Source organism: Salmo salar, chromosome 12 (genome assembly GCF_965601325.2).
Source record: "Salmo salar chromosome 12, fSalSal1, whole genome shotgun sequence".
Lineage (NCBI taxonomy): Eukaryota > Metazoa > Chordata > Actinopteri > Salmoniformes > Salmonidae > Salmo > Salmo salar.
Window position 1 is genome coordinate 62,915,040 of NC_138302.1, and position 11,792 is coordinate 62,926,831.

At 42.0% G+C, this 11,792-nt stretch overlaps 1 pseudogene across 1 annotated transcript; it reads right to left on the reverse strand.

The window, feature by feature from the left end:
* Window positions 1-1,787: 1,787 nt before the first annotated feature.
* LOC106565494 (putative aminopeptidase NPEPL1) lies at window positions 1,788-10,796 on the reverse strand (annotated as a pseudogene). The gene is made up of 12 exons (XR_014379833.1): window positions 10,791-10,796; window positions 8,614-8,799; window positions 7,917-8,081; window positions 7,559-7,625; window positions 7,212-7,293; window positions 5,748-5,890; window positions 5,435-5,511; window positions 5,169-5,269; window positions 4,746-4,869; window positions 2,800-2,976; window positions 2,494-2,604; window positions 1,788-2,092 (listed from the first exon to the last, which is right to left on the reverse strand). The product of XR_014379833.1 is annotated as a putative aminopeptidase NPEPL1 (transcript).
* Window positions 10,797-11,792: the final 996 nt, after the last annotated feature.

Consider the following 11,792-nt stretch of genomic DNA (forward strand, 5'->3'; position numbering starts at 1 on the left):
TTCTCAAATGACTGCCTCGCCTGGTTCACCAATTACTTCTCAGATAGAGTTCAGTGTGTCAAATCGGAGGGCCTGTTGTCTGGGCCTCTGGCAGTCTCTATGGGGGTGCCACAGGGTTCAATTCTCGGGCCAACTCTTTTCTCTGTATATATCAATGATGTCGCTCTTGCTGCTGGTGATTCTCTGATCCACCTATACGCAGACGACACCATTCTGTATACATCTGGCCCTTCTTTGGACACTGTGCTAACAAACCTCCAAATGAGCTTCAACGCCATACAACACTCCTTCTGTGGCCTCCAACTGCTTTTAAATGCTAGTAAAACTAAGTGCATGCTCTTCAACCGATTGCTGCCGGCACCCTCCCGCCCGACTAGCATCATTACTCTGGACGGTTCTGACCTAGAATATGTGGACAACTACCTAGGTGTCTGGTTAGACTGTAAATTCTCCTTCCAGACTCACATTAAGCATCTCCAATCTAAAATTAAATCTAGGGTCTGCTTCCTATTTTGCAACAAAGCCTCCTTCACTCATGCTGCCAAACATACCCTTGTAAAACTGACTATCCTACCGATCCTCGACTTCGGCAATATCATTTACGAAATAGCCCCCAACAAACTGGATGTAGTCGATTACAGTGCCATCCGTTTTGTCACCAAAGCCCCATACACCACAGCGACCTGTATGCTCTCGTTGGCTAGCCCTCGCTACATATTCGTCGCCAAACCCACTGGCTCCAGGTCATCTATAAGTATTTGCTAGGTAAAGCCACGCCTTATCTCAGCTCACTGGTCACCATAGCAACACCCACCCGTGGCACATGCTCCAGCAGGTATATTTCACTGGTCATCCCCAAAGCCAACACTTCCTTTGGCCACTTTTCCTTCCAGTTCTCTGCTGCCAATGACTGGAACAAATTGCAAAAAATAAATAAATAAATCACTGAAGCTGGAGTTTTATATCTCCCTCTCTAACTTTAAGCATCAGCTGTCAGAGCACCTTACAGATCCGACCTGTCCAGCCCTGTATATAGCACACCCAACTACCTCATCCCCATATTATTACTTACCCTCTTGCTCTTTTGCACCCCAGTATCTCTACTTGCACATCATCATCTGCACATCTATCACTCGTGGTAATGCTAAAATTGTTATTTTTCACCTCTATGGCCTATTTATTGCCTTACCTCCCTACTCTTCTATATTTGCACACACTACATCGATTTTTGTATTTGTTTTTTCTATTGTGTTATTGACTGTACGTTTGTTTATGTGTAACTCTGTGTTGTTGTTTTTGTCGTACTGCTTTGCTTTATCTTGGCCAGGTCACAGTTGTAAATGAGAACTTGTTCTCAACTGGCCCATCTGGTTAAATAAAAAAATATATCTTATTCCAAATATCCAGCTTTACTATTCACATGGGTTATTCCCAATGTCCAGAATGGCAAGTTTGCCATCAGTTGCTAGGCTATGGCTAAAAACCTGATACCTAAACAAGCTAATTTGCTCAAGGACATTGAAACAGAAAAAGAAACCATGACTTACCCCACAGGATCAAATACCTTATTCAGTTACTTAACCATTTAAGGCTGTATTTTGATTTTATTATAGCTATGGTTAATTTTAGGAGAATTGTGATAATCCTCTGGTAATTCATTCAAGGAAAGCAGAACCTTAAGTGTTCAATATGCTATAAACATTTGCATATTCATTATCCATCCCAATTATTCATGGACCATTTGGAGACAAAATTAAAGACAGTCAATTAAATACAACATGAACAAATTTGAGAGAATGTTTTTTTTTTTATTAAAAAATTCACTGCATTGTGAATGAGTCGAATAAAAATTGAGGATTGGAAATGCTTTCTATGTGTTCAGTGCATGTCAGTGTAAAGAGTGGAGGTGGGTGAGTCCAGAGGTGGCTGCTTGGAGGTTTTACACCAGTCTCCTCCTCTTGCAGTCGCGCTCCACCGGGTTCCTGGATGCAGCCTTCATGGTAGCGGCCCCCAGAGGAGACACCTGGTTGAGCATAGGGTCATCTGAGGCCTGGCCGAACAGAGCCACGCCGAAGCCAGTAGTGTGCTCCCCCTGCAGAGTGCAAGGGAGGGAAAGAGCGAGAGAAGACAGGTTACACCATGACTCAACTATATTTTGGCTCTCAGCCCCCCTTCCCTTAGCTCTTACACATTTTTTCACCGATCTATAAGCACTAGATAGATAAGCTACACATAGGAAGATCCTTTGTTTATACAAGTCAGTCAATGTTCTGTGAGGGGCTGAAATGGATTTAATATAGCATGTCTAGTCTATACTTTCTAAATATTAATTGAAACACTTAAGGAGCTGTTTCCAGACACATTAAGCCTAATGCTGGACTATAAAGCATTTCCAATGAGGATTCTCCATTGGGTTTGCTTTTTAGTTCATAACTAGGCTTAATCTGTGTCTCGGAAATCACCCCCACTAAACTCAAATATCCAGTCACTTACAGCATGGACAGGGAAGGCTATGTCCACATGGACCCAGACCCCAGGCCAGTCAAAACCCAGGTGAGAGCCAATGAAGAGGCCGGCACAGGAGCTCGTGGCGTTCTTCCTACCCTTTCACAGACACAGCAAAGACATGCATTTACATTTTAGTCATTTAGCAGACACTCTTATCCAGAAAATATATAATAAGCTGAAGGAAAATGATCAACAATCACAATAGGCTGTAGAGGCTATTTGATTGTACTCAGATCCAGGATTCGGACCTGCTAGAGACTGGGCATACAGCAGAGTAGTGGTACCACTCACAGCCACAGAGTTCTTCATGTCTGCCACAGCTGAGGTGAACTCGTTGAAGTGCAGCTCTGGGCAGTAGACCAGGGGACAAGCCAGATCCCCGCTGCTGCGGCCCGCCCTCACACACGCCGTCTCCCACTGCTTACTGTTGGTCATCACAGCACAATGGTACTTCCCTGTGGAAATCCCCTAGGAGAGCCACACACAAATTCAACCATTGTTGGAAACATATACTTATGTAGTCATTTGTTATATAGGAACTATAGTTATTCACTAAAGTGAAAGAAGGTAAGAAGACATGTTTATATTGAATATACACTGTACAAAAATATACACGCAACATGTAAAGTGTTGGTCCCATGTTTCATGAAGTGAAATAAAAGATCCCAGAAATGTTCCATTCGCATAAAAATATTATTTCTCTAAAATGTTTTGCACAACTTGAATTACATCCCTGTTAGTGAGCATTTCTCATTTTCCAAGATAATCCATCCATCTGACAGGTGTGGCATATAAAGAAGCTGGTTAAACAGAATGATCATTACACTGTTCCACTTTGTGCTGGGGACACAAAGGCCACTTTAAAATGTGCCGTTTTGCCACACAACACAATGCCACGGATGTCTCAAGTTTTGAAGGAGCGTGTAACTGGCATGCTGACTACAGGAATGTCCACCATAGCTGTTGCCAGAGAATTGAATGTTCATTTCTCTACCATAAGCCGCCTCAAACATAATTTTAGAGAATTTGGCCCAAAGTCATGCCATTCATCTGCCGCTATCACCTCATGTTTCAGCATGATAATGCACAGCCCCATGTCGCAATGATCTGTACATAATTCTTGGAAGCTGATAATTTTCCAGATCCTCCATGGCCTGCATACTCACCAGACATGTCACCCATTGAGCATGTTTGGGATGCTCTGGATTGATGTGTGACAGAGTGATCCAGCAACTTCGCACAGCCTATGAAGAGGAGTGGAACAACATTCCACAATCAACAGCCTGATAAACGTTACGCAAAGCAGACTGACTGGTTTTCTGATCCACACCCAAACTTTTTTTTAAGGCATCTGTGACCAACAGATGCATATCTGTATTCCCAGTCATGTGAAATCCATAGATGAAGGCCTAATGAAGTTATTTAAATTGACCGATGTCGTTAAATGAACTGTAACTCAGTAAAATCTTAGAAATTGTTGCATGTTTCATTTATATTCAGTATAGATTTAAACCTTTTCTGGTCAGCAACAAAAATCAGCCCCAATTTTGTGCTGATCAGATCTCAGCGACAAATGTTTCACTTGCAATTAGCTACTTCACTAGCTAGCACAAAAAAATCCAATGTGGTGCATCATGTGGTGTTTTCAGAATCATCACCAACACGAGGTGTGTTTTGAGTTAGAAAATTACTGCTCTAAGGAAAATCTCTTTTTTTAGGCCTAACAATTTTGTGTGATTAACACCATCCACTTGTGTGAGACACCCTTGATAACAGTTGTTTTGAGTTCCTCATAGAGAATGTGGGGAGTTTTAGCTTTAGCTCAAGACAATATCAGTGAGTGCAAAGATCAACAGAAAGTACAACTTCTTCGTTACTAGGTATTATGTCTGTCACAAGCCCTGTTAACCTTTGCTCTGATCGAAGTGCAGTGACTGTAAAACAGTCCCAACTGGCTTTTATGAGTGTTTTCAGCAATGTACATGTGAAGACTTGACTTTCTTAGGCTAACATTTATTACCAAACCATCACTTCCGAACATTTTTTTGGACTAAATCTTAAAGAAATAAATAAAATATAAAGAGGCCTAAATCTATTATACAATTGCAAAATTATATCAATCTCTTGCTGCAAAATGACAATAAGTGATTAAAGAAGTGTGGGGCATCAAAGTAATGTAGGCGAGTGTTGTTGCCAAAGCTGCACTGCTGTGGCCCTAGAGGCCACCCGTCACACACCTGTACCCCTGTTAGAGTGGCCATATCCAGGATGATGTCAGCAGAGAGGTCCTTGCTGGCATACACCACACCATCAAAGAGCACTAGCCTGCCTTCAGCATCAGTGTTGTTGATCTCCACTGTCCTCTGTGAGAAAGTTAGCAAAACAAGAAAAAAAAAGTATTATTTCAGGCCATAAATTCTTCAATCAGAAAGGCAGCAAAAAGAGAACAAAAGGCTATTGAAACCATAAATTAACCAATCAACAAACTAAATGTAAGCCAATAATGAATCCTTGCCCAAATGCCAGCTAATTGTTTCTTTTCCACACAAAAGCCCATCAGAAGGAAAAACTCTACTTACCTCCATCAGGTTGCCATCATCTTAGCCCGGTTCCCATTACCTTGCCTAACTGGTTTACATGCTCCCCCAACGGCTACTCACTTTCCAGAGTAGAGCGTGTGGATGTCATCTGGTCGTGTGGCAGTGGGTCCGACTGCATTCTCCGCCAGGCAGAATACGGCATGGAGATTGTCCTTGAAGCCCTGAAATAAAGTCACATTTCAAAAGGTTTGCACACAACTTTTCAACAGCTCTAACCAAACGTTCAATACATGTTCCAATATGGTGTCTCCTAACAGGACCTTATGTTTCAAATAAGAAGTTGACTTGAAAGAGTAAGCAGGGGTAGTAGGTACAGTAGGCCTCACCTGATTGACAGTAGCTTTGAAAGCTTCTAAAATGGCTGCTGCCCCACCACAGTCTCTTTCATCCCAGGCATGTTAGTCTTGATGCAAAAGAAAAGTACATTCAGCCTTTACGACATTGTAATTTAATACTTATTTGGCTGGCAACTCCCTAACATCCATTGGATTGGACAAAATAGTCACATTAAGGACCCGTTCCAAATGGCACTCTAATTCCCTTTACCCATAGGGCTCTGTTCAAAAGTAGTGCACTATAGGAAATATGGTGCCATTTGGGATGCAACCCAACTGACCAGCCATAAACATACCTTTTTACCTTTCCCATGATGCTGAGACCTCCAGTGTCATACACGATGCCCTTGCCCACCCATGTAATAGTCTGGGTGGCACCATCTGGTTTGTGACTCAGGACTGCCAGGGCAGGAGGGTTCACCGCTGCCATGCCCACTCCATAGATCTCTGAAGGCCCAAACAGTCCAAAGTGATCGAGGTGATGATCACAGAAACTAATATTGTGTTATCAGTCAAAGAACCACGATGAGTGTATGTGCATCATAACAACTCATAAATCAGAATACACACTTTGTTCCAATGTGGAAAAACTATTTCATTTGACATTCCTTTTTGCCAAAATCTCTTGGGTCCCAATAAATCAGCTTGTTTTGTTGAGAAAGTAATTTGCTCTAATTTTGCGTATGATTTTTTATACGGAATGTTATCAGATCTTCAACCCAAACCTATATTAGATAAAGGGAACCTGAGTGAACAAATAACACAACAATTACATACTTAATTTATTTAATAAACAAAGTTATGCAACACACGATGCCCTTGTGTGAAAAATAAATTCCCCCTTACACTAAATAACTGGTTGTACCACCTTTAGCTGCAATGACTCCAACCAAACACTTCCCGTAGTTGTAGATCAGTCTCTCACGTCGCTGTGGAGGAATTTTGGTCCACTTTTACATGCAGAATTGCTTTAACTCAGCGACATTTGTGGGTTTTCAAGCATGAATTGCTCGTTTCAAGTCCTGCCACAACGTCTCAATTGGGATTAGGTCAAAATTTGACTGATGTAGACCTGATTGTGTGTTTTGGATCATTGTCTTGCTGCATGACCTAGCTGCACGTCAGCTCGCAGACGGATGGCCTGACGTTCTCCTGTAGAATTCTCTGATACAGACCAGAAATCACAGTTCCTTCTATGGAGGCAAGTCGCCGAGGTCCCGAGGGAGCAAAGCATCCCCAAACCATCACACTACCACCACCATGCTTGACCGTTGGTATGAGGTTCTTACTGTGGAATGTAGTGTTTGGTTTTCACCAAGCATAATGGCACACATGTCATCCTAAAAGTGATACTTTTGAATTATATTCTCATAGGAAATTCTTCCAAGAGTCTTGATGATCATCCAGGTGCTTTTTGGAAAACTTGAGCCAACTTTTTGGATGACAAGGGTCCAATTATGCAAATATTTTTTCACAGCAATGTACCAAGAAAACTCCAAAAGGGAAGTGGAAGAAAGCATGTGGTCCACACGTGACCTGACACAGACAGTACATATTTATGGTGTTGTTTAAACACTGCACAAGAGTACAGCCAGTTTGAAAAAGGCTTTACTAACTGGCCCACACATTAGTCTGTGTTATTGCAAGCAAAGAACCCAACAGATTGGAGTTCCAATCCATAGCTAAAATGGCTTCAAATGGAAGCATAACACATAGCCAAGGCTTTGGATGCATGGCCATTACAACAAGCCTTCTCCTGGTACAGTACCTCCAAATACTTTCTGTTTCAGTTCCTCTTCACGAATGATGACAGGAGTAACGCCCAGTTCTGTCCCCACTGCCTTAATCTCCTGAAGACAAAAAGACATACCCAGTCAAATAGAGTATATTTGGTTTAAAAGAAGTTGTTTAAAAGAAGTCACTGTCAATTTTGGTGACAATATTTGGGTCGTATTGATTGCTTTGATGTCTGCGTCCAAAATGGCACCCTATACCCTATATAGTGGCCTACTTTTGAGCAGAGCACATTAAGGCTCTGGTCAAAAGCATTGCACTATGTAGGGAATAGGGTGCCATTTGGGATGCAGTTGATTATACCATTATGTTCTCACTTGCCTCTAAGAAGTGATCAGTCCACAATCCGTGCTGCCAGTCTCACTCCATCAGCAGCATTGGCAAGACACTGGCATGAACTAAAGCATACATCAGTGCAAATAACATGTAAAGGTACTTTAGATTTACATTAATGCATGTACATACCACCATAGACAAAACAACACATAGGACATTTGTTGAGTAAACGCATATCATAAAAGCACTCCATCTAGATCTTGGAGTCAGTTTGGTCAGCCAGCAACATAACCAGTCCGTGGCAGCTACAACAGTGGCTGATTTAGGCCTAATGATCAAGTCCACAATGGCTAAGGCAATGAGACAGACACCTATAATTCACTATTATAGAAGTTAGAGGTACCTGCAGTACAGTGAGGTTCAGAGGTCCGTTGTCTTGGCCAACAGTAATAAACTCCACAGTGAGTTGTGTCTTCTCGGCCCTGCGGGAAGAGGCAGAGCGACGGGAGAATATGGGGAAGGCCCGGGCGATGGCACAGGCAAACATTTCAGACCGCTCACACACCATCTGTACAGACAGGAACAAACACACTTTTACTGTCTGATCACAAAATGTAACAACGGTCAGTCTAAAATGACCAATACAGTGTGTCAATTACAAAGCAGGCATTGACATATTTTCTTAGAAGTAAAACCAAATGTAGACCTAACCTAGATTTGTTTGAGACTTTGGAAAGCTGTAGGAGCAGATCTATGGCTTAATAATCACATTAACACTAGGGATCTAATAATAAATGTCTGGTGTCTGATGCATAATGGCAGATAAGGTCAGCAGCGCTGTAAACTCCACAGGCCTGTTTCACGCCACAGATTAAGTCTAGTACTGGACAACAACAAAAAATAAACATTATCAATGGACAATTTCCATTGAAAGTGCATTTAAATCCAGGACTACACTTAATCTGTGTCTGGGAAACCGGCCTGTGGAGTTTATGGCGCTGCTGACCTTATCTGCCATTTTGCATTAGACATTTATTATTAGATCCTTATTAGCCTCCAAATTAGCCTTTAATCCCAGTGAGTATGTTGAACTGACTGACCAGGATGCATCGGCTCGTCCCTCCAGGCAGGCAGGTGCGGACCAGACGGGAGAGGAAGTGGGCAGAGGAGGGGCTGTTGTGTCTGCTAACCCGGGAGGGCAGGGCTGCCAAGTCTGCATGGCTCAAGTACAGAGCGCAGCTGTCCGTAGGGTTAGGGTTCAGAGCACTGAGGGCAGCCTGCCAGATCTGGATATAAATAAAAACACACATTTCACTCGTTAACACAGCAGCATACCACCCTGCATCCCACTGCTGGCTTGACTCTGAAGCTAAGCAGGGTTGGTCCCTGGATGGTCCCTGGATGGGAGACCAGATGCTTCTGCAAGTGGTGTTGGAGGGCCAGTAGGAGGCACTCTTTCCTCTGGTCAAAAAAAAAAAAGATATGTCCCAGAGAAGTGATTGGGGACATTGCCCTGTGTAGGGTGCTGTCTTTCAGATGGGGTGTTAAATGGGTGACCTGACTCTCTGTGGTCACTAAAGATCCCATGGCACTTATCTTAAGAGCAGGGGTGTTAACCCTAGTGTCCTGGCTAAATTTGCAATTGGACCATCATGGCTACTTAATCAACTCCAGCTTCCAATTGGCTCATTCATTCTGGTAACTATTCCCCAGGTCATTGCTGTAAATTAGAATGATTTCTCAGTCAACTTACCTGGTAAAATAAGAGTGAGTGACAATCATTGGCTATATTATGATGATCACATAAGTGCTGATTCTGAATGACGCTGACTACAGTAGAACTAATGAAGGCATATGACATAAGTTGTCTGACAACAAATTGTTGACCAATGCACATGCTGTGATAGAGATTTTTGCAAAGCAGAAGACCAAATAGGAGTCAAAGGCTGCATTTATAGAGGCAGCCCAATTATTGGCAAAATATCTGATTGGGCAAAAGACAGAATTGAGACTCCAACGTCAGCTGGCTGGACCAAACATTAAGTCATGTCACGAGGAGTAATATCTAGGTTAGTCGTTGCCTGGGGTCCAGGTGGTGAATATCTAAATACACCATCTGGAACATGATAGTGTTTGTTCCTCTCAGATTCTCTACAAGCCGGAATGTTAAATACAATTATTTTAACTTACTCTGCCGATAGGCTGTGTTGTTGGTCCTTCAGTTGCTCGAAATTTGAGACAAAATATCCACAGGAAACTATTGTTTAACCAACTTTTTAAAGCATCAGTACTGAAGTTAATATTTCTTTCATCTGGCACACGCGTAAAACCATATAAAAACCTGCAGTATACATGGTTCATGTGCACGTACCTTCGGTGATGAACAAAAATAAATAAATATTGAAGCCAGCAATTGTGAAGTCACTCAGAAAAATGAATCAAGTCAGTAAAAAGAGTTGTTGTAAAATACGAATTGTTCGCGAACTGCAAATGACTAATCTTGATTGCCACACATATAGACCCGTGTATTGAAGTCGGTTTAATAATAACGTTACTTTCCTGTGGATAGTTTGTCAAACATTGACCAACTGAGGGACCAGCACCACAGTCAATCGGCAGAGTAAGTTTAAATAGTATTGTATCCAACATTCGTGACAAACAAGGGACATTTAGAATGTTTATATGTAAATGTGCAGAGCGTTGTCTGCATAATGTGAAGACATCGCCACATTTCGTGACTAGGTTAGTCGGAGACATGCGACTTGACACATGAACATGTTGAGAAGGTTGGAACATGCTAGCTAGCTAATCCAGCAAGACTGACTTTCCTACAGGCCGGCTTCTTCTAGTAAAATGGGGGGAAAGTTGAATATTACATAAAAATAAAAAAAGAATAGAGGCCAATTCTTTGTCAGGGATCAAGGAATTAGTCAATATGGTTGGTTGGAGAATAGAGATGGCATGTTACAAACTAACAGTGGTTTTGACCAGTGGCGGTTGGTGACGTTCAATTTGTATTTTTTTTTATGAGCATGGCCTTATTTCTATTAGGCCTACTGTAAATATTAGATGACTGTCATTCATATTTCATTCACCCAGCTCAATGTACCATCGACAAGATTTAGGCTACCCAAATTTGCCCTATAAACATCACGAGGTTGCTACAACCTATCCTACAAATTAAAGTTTATAACGTAGGTGCGCAGGTCAAGAGACAAATTGGAGGAATAAAGGTGGCAGGCAGTGATACATTCAATACCACCTTGCACACTCTTACCTGCATCTAGCTTATCTGGACTGCAATAATTTCATTCCGTTTGCATCCATTTAAGAAAAGTTTTGCAATAGAATCAGCGGAATGAATACACCCCTGATCCCCGCACACAGTTCACTTTCATAGCAGCCATATACAGCTTCATCATAAATTCCTTCTTGCATCTACGCACTCTGCTTTTTAGCTTTTCCCTTCGCTTGTGGACTTCTGTGCACATCACGAGCTGTTTGTGACCAGGCGCAAAAACCTCACCAAGCCTATCCTCCTAACCTTCAACTGCTACACAGCCTACATCATTGTCAACATATTAACGTTGTCAACAAACTAGAACTAACACGTTAGTAAACCCACAATCCAATCCATGTATGCAATCATGCAGTACAGCAAGCAGTTTAGCAGTTACACCGGCGGCCCCGGTGGCAATAGATTTATAAAACCGAAAGCTTACCATGACTAGGAAGAGTTGCAGTGTTGGATAGATAGCCAGTTAGTTAAAAAGCAACAAAAAAAGCCTACTCAACAACCCGACTCTCTGTTTGAGTCATGTTGTTGAGTAGGCTAAATTAGCTAAGTAAGTGAAATGTAAAATAAGAAAAATATATATGACATATAGCTAGCTCCATTACTCTGCTGCATCTCCTTAATTTTGGAAGAAATGGGTCTTTCTCTCTGAGTCAACTGCTCAACACTTTATGCACTGCAGTGCTAGCTGGTTGTAGCTTATGCTTTCAGTACTAGATTTATTCTCTGATCATTTGAATGGGTGGACAAGATGTTAGTTCATACTGCAAGAGCTCTGATAGGTTGGAGGACGTCTTCCCGGAAGTGGTCGTAATTACTGTGTAAGTCTATGGAAGGGGGTGAAAACCATGAGCCTCCTAGGTTCTGTATTGAAGTCAACGTACCCAGAGGACAGAAAATAGCCGTCCTCCAGTTATACCATGGTGCTACCCTAGATGGTGCTGTTGAGGTTACTGTAGACCATTGCAAAATAGTGTTTTAATC